We start from the raw sequence: 5,478 nt of genomic DNA, 5'->3' as shown, positions 1-5,478 counted from the left end.
GACTACAGTGTCTGCATAAACGTGAAGGCATAAGAGCTTGGCCTCTCATAATTGTCGCGGTTAACACCCTTCATACGGAAAAAAATCTAAACATGCATACATTACTCATGGAAGATAATGTACTTATATTTATCACTCACTGGAAAAGTGAGTGTGAGTGAGTGGAAAAGGCCTACAGGAAAACGGCCTCGATCGCAGCTCCCGACATCGTTTCGATGAGCAGTTGGTGGACACCGAACAAAGGCGATTTCACGACACCCTGATGCATATGCCGAACTACGTCAGAACTTAGGCAACACTGTAATGCAACTAACGAGCCTACAAAAGATCTGACAACGACGCCCAACTAGAATAACGTGCTCATCCGATTCCAACACCGAGCCGTCGCTCCAGAAGCAATTTCTTTCAAACTTGTTGCACTCAGTGTGGCTTGGCAACCATTGTAGCACTTGAACGCCACAAACCAAGCTCAGTCCACAAACCTCTGAAATTGAATGAAACACATATTATCTTCATATGAATAGTAGTTAACCATCTCGGCTAGACACTTTAATCTTTTGTAAAAAACTGAGCACTACGTGTGAACATGTAATGGATGCAAGGTTCAGCACTAAGCAAAGGGTTCAATGTTATCAATAAAAAGGCAGGCAAGGAATTAGCGGTTGGACAAAGGCAAGCAGCATGCAAGCATCTAGAGATTGACAGGCGGCACGCCTGCAGCAAACAGCAAGCAAGCAGCTATGGGAGCTGCAAGGAGCTCACTAGCGGCAAGCACCAAGAAAGCAGCAAGCGCGAAATAATACGCCTTATACTAGATGCAAGCAGGCAGCCAAGCCTCTAAAGCCCTGTAACTTAGAGATGCAGACCTGTATTTATAACAGTTAAAAAGCAACACTAATACCAGGCGTGCAAATATGTTAAAGTGACTGCATAAATCTGAAGGCAGAAGAGCTTGGCCTCTCATAATGGTCGCTGTTAACACCCTTCATACGGAAAAAATTGAAACATGCAGACATTACTCATGGATAATAATGTACTTATATTTATCAGTCACCGGAAAAGTGTTGTCCAGGCGTGCAGGAAACCGGCCGTGATCAACCCTGAAATCAGGGAAACGTTGGTTACATAGCTTTACCTAACGCTGCAATGTTTGTCATATCGGGAAATGACTTAAACAAAAATTACCTCACTTTCAAGATACCCCTCGCCCTAAAAATTAATAGCCACTTCGTTGGCAGAGCAGCAGCTTGGCATCTCCATAACGTATGGCATGTGACAGCAACTGAAAAATAATCGGAAAATGCAGTCTAAAAATGCATTACGCAATCTAGTTGGAAGTTTTCATGCAATCAATTTACCCGCTATGATGGCTTATCACCTCTGTGGTCCAGTGGTAATCACACGTTCGCGGGATCATCTGCTATCAGTGGAGGCCGCATTTAAGTTGGAGTCGAAAATGAAAAACACGTATGGCATGCTTTGTCCCGTAAAAATCATAAGTTGGACAAAATTTTGCATATCCCACACTACAGCCTCCCTTAATACAATATGGTAGTTTTGGCACGTAAAACAACAGATTCTTCTCTGGCTTCGTCCTGTACGTGCCTAAACATAAAATGGTTCAATTCAAAAAAAGAGTTCATACTACACGGCCTTGTAAGTTCGACACACATGTATTTACCACACTGAAAAAAGCAACACTGGTAACCACGCGTGCTAATATGATATAGTGACTACAGTTACCCTAAAAGTCCGCATGCAGAAAAACTTGGCTTCTCATAATGGTTTCGGCACGTAAAACACCAGAATCCGCTCTGGCATCGTCCGGTACGTGCCCAAACATACAAGGGTACAATACAGGATAGAATTCATTCTACATAATGCGAGAACACTAAAACCCTGTAAAAAAAGCAACACTAATACCACGCGTGCAAATATGTTAAAGTGACTGCATAAACCTGAAGGCAGATCTTGAGCTCTTATAATTGCGGCGGTTAACACCCTTCATAAGGGAAAAAATCGAAACATGCATACATTACTCACGGAAGATAATGTACTTATATTTATCACTCACTGGAAAAGTGAGTGTGAGTGAGTGGAAAAGGCGTGCAGGAAAACGGCCTCGATCGCAGCTCCCGACATCGTTTCGATGAGCAGTTGGTGGACACCGAACAAAGGCGATTTCACGACACCCTGATGCATATGCCGAACTACATCAGAACTTAGGCAACGCTGTAATGCAACTAACGAGCCTACAAAAGATCTGACAACCACGCCCAACTAGAATAACGTGCTGATCCGATTCCACCACCGAGCAGTTGCTCCAGAAGCAATCTCTTTTAAACTTGTTGCAGTCAGTGTGGCTTGGCAACCATTGTAGCACTTGAACGCCAGAAACCAAACTCAGTCCAGAAACTTCTGAAATTGAATGAAACACATGTTATCTTCACATGAATAGTGGTTAACCATCTCGGCTAGACACCTTTATATTTTGTAAACAACTGAGCACTACGTGTGAACATGTAATTGATGCAAGGTTCAGCACTAAGCAAAGAGTTCAATGTTCCCAATACAAAGGCAGGCAAGGAATTAGCGGCTGGACAAAGGCAAGCAGCATGCAAGCATCTAGAGATTGACAGGCGGCACGCTTGCAGGAAACAGCAAGCAAGCGGCTATGGGAGCTGCAAGGAGCTCACTAGCGGCAAGCACCAAGAAAGCAGCAAGCGCGCCAGAATACGCCTTACACTAGATGCAAGCAGGCAGCCAAGCCTCTAAAGCCCTGTAACTTAGAGATGCAGACCTGTATTTATAACACTTAAAAAGCAACACTAATACCAGGCGTGCAAATATGTTAAAGTGACTGCATAAATCTGAAGGCAGAAGAGCTTGGCCTCTCATAATGGTCGCTGTTAACACCCTTCATACGGAAAAAATTGAAACATGCAGACATTACTCATGGATAATAATGTACTTATATTTATCAGTCACCGGAAAAGTGTTGTCCAGGCGTGCAGGAAACCGGCCGCGATCAACCCTGAAATCAGGGAAACGTTGGTTACATAGCTTTACCTAACGCTGCAATGTTTGTCATATCGGGAAATGACTTAAACAAAAATTACCTCACTTTCAAGATACCCCTCGCCCTATAAATTAATAGCCACTTCGTTGGCAGAGCAGCAGCTTGGCATCTCCATAACGTATGGCATGTGACAGCAACTGAAAAATAATCGGGAAATGCAGTCTAAAAATGCATTACGCAATCTAGTTGAAAGTTTTCATGCAATCAATTTACCCGCTATGACGGCTTATCACCTCTGTAGTCCAGTGGTAAGCACACGACGTTCGCGGGATCATCTGCTATCAGTGGAGGCCGCATTTAAGTTGGAGTCGAAAATGAAAAACACGTATGGCATGCTTTGTCCCGTAAAAATCATAAGGTGGACAAAATTCTGCATATCCCGCATTACAGCCTCCCTTAATACAATATGGTAGTTTTGGCACGTAAAACACCAGATTCTGCTCTGGCTTCGTCCTGTACGTGCCTAAACATAAAATGGTTCAATTCAAAAAAGAGTTCATACTACACGGCCTTGTAAGTTCGACACACATGTATTTACAACACTGAAAAAGCAACACTGGTAACCACGCGTGCTAATATGTTAAAGTGGCTACAGTTGCACTAACAGTCCCCATGCAGAAAACTCGGCTTCTCATAATTGTTTCGGCACGTAAAACACCAGAATCCGCTCTGGCATCGTCCGGTACGTGCCCAAACGTACAAGGGTACAATACAGGATAGAATTCATTCTACATAATGCGAGAACACTAAAACCCTGTAAAAAAAGCAACACTAATACCACGCGTGCAAATATGTTAAAGTGACTGCATAAACCTGAAGGCAGATCTTGAGCTCTTATAATTGTCGCGGTTAACACCCTTCATAAGGGAAAAAATCGAAACATGCAGTCATTACTCAAGGAAGATAATGTACTTATATTTATCACTCACCGGAAAAGTCGTTGTCCAGGCGTGCAGGAAAACGGCCGCGATCGCAGTTCCCGACATCGTTTCGATGAGCAGTTGATGGACACCGAACAAAGGCGATTTCACGACACCTTGATGCATATGCCGAACTACGTCAGACCTGTAATGCAACTAACGAACCCCTGACGACGCCGAACTACAATAATGTGCTCATCCGATTGCACCACCGAGCGGTTGCTCCAGAAGCAATTTCTTTCAAACTTGTTGCACTCAGTGTGGCTTGGCAACCATTGTAGCACTTGAACGCCACAAACCAAGCTCAGTCCACAAACCTCTGAAATTGAATGAAACACGTGTTATCTTCACATGAATAGTAGTTAACCATCTCGGCTAGACACCTTAATCTTCTGTAAAAAACTGAGCACTACGTGTGAACATGTAATTGATGCAAGGTTCAGCACTAGGCAAAGGGTTCAATATTACCAATAGAAACGTAGTTACACCCAGGCAAGTAATTAGCGGCTGGACAAAGGCAAGCAGCATGCAAGCATCTAGAGAATGACTGGCGCCACGCTTGCAGCAAACAGCAAGCAAGCGGCTATGGGAGCAGCAAGGAGCTCACTAGCGGCAAGCACCAAGAATGCAGCAAGCGCGCCATAATGCGCCTTATACTAGATGCAAGCAGGCAGCCAAGCCTCTAAAGCCCTGTAACTTAGAGATGCAGACCGTGTATTTATAACAGTTAAAAAGGCAACACTAATACCACGCGTGCAAATATGTTAAAGTGACTGCATAAACCTGAAGGCAGATCTTGAGCTCTTATAATTGTCGCGGTTAACACCCTTCATACGGAAAAAAATCTAAACATGCATACATTACTCATGGAAGATAATGTACTTATATTTATCACTCACTGGAAAAGTGAGTGTGAGTGAGTGGAAAAGGCCTACAGGAAAACGGCCTCGATCGCAGCTCCCGACATCGTTTCGATGAGCAGTTGGTGGACACCGAACAAAGGCGATTTCACGACACCCTGATGCATATGCCGAACTACGTCAGAACTTAGGCAACACTGTAATGCAACTAACGAGCCTACAAAAGATCTGACAACGACGCCCAACTAGAATAACGTGCTCATCCGATTCCAACACCGAGCCGTCGCTCCAGAAGCAATTTCTTTCAAACTTGTTGCACTCAGTGTGGCTTGGCAACCATTGTAGCACTTGAACGCCACAAACCAAGCTCAGTCCACAAACCTCTGAAATTGAATGAAACACATATTATCTTCATATGAATAGTAGTTAACCATCTCGGCTAGACACTTTAATCTTTTGTAAAAAACTGAGCACTACGTGTGAACATGTAATGGATGCAAGGTTCAGCACTAAGCAAAGGGTTCAATGTTATCAATAAAAAGGCAGGCAAGGAATTAGCGGTTGGACAAAGGCAAGCAGCATGCAAGCATCTAGAGATTGACAGGCGGCACGCCTTGCA

General features: G+C 43.8%; 1 long non-coding RNA gene across 1 annotated transcript; it reads right to left on the bottom strand.

The window, feature by feature from the left end:
* Window positions 1-241: 241 nt before the first annotated feature.
* LOC125945629 (uncharacterized) lies at window positions 242-4,469 on the bottom strand. The gene is made up of 3 exons (XR_007467095.1): window positions 4,383-4,469; window positions 2,417-2,482; window positions 242-482 (listed from the first exon to the last, which is right to left on the bottom strand). It is a non-coding gene; the product is annotated as an uncharacterized LOC125945629 (long non-coding RNA).
* Between the last annotated feature and the right edge of the window lie 1,009 nt (window positions 4,470-5,478).

The sequence above is a fragment of the Dermacentor silvarum genome, chromosome 5 (genome assembly GCF_013339745.2).
Source record: "Dermacentor silvarum isolate Dsil-2018 chromosome 5, BIME_Dsil_1.4, whole genome shotgun sequence".
In the NCBI taxonomy this organism is placed as follows: domain Eukaryota; kingdom Metazoa; phylum Arthropoda; class Arachnida; order Ixodida; family Ixodidae; genus Dermacentor; species Dermacentor silvarum.
Note: the sequence above shows the minus strand (reverse complement) of the source record. Positions and strands in the feature narration are given on the sequence as shown.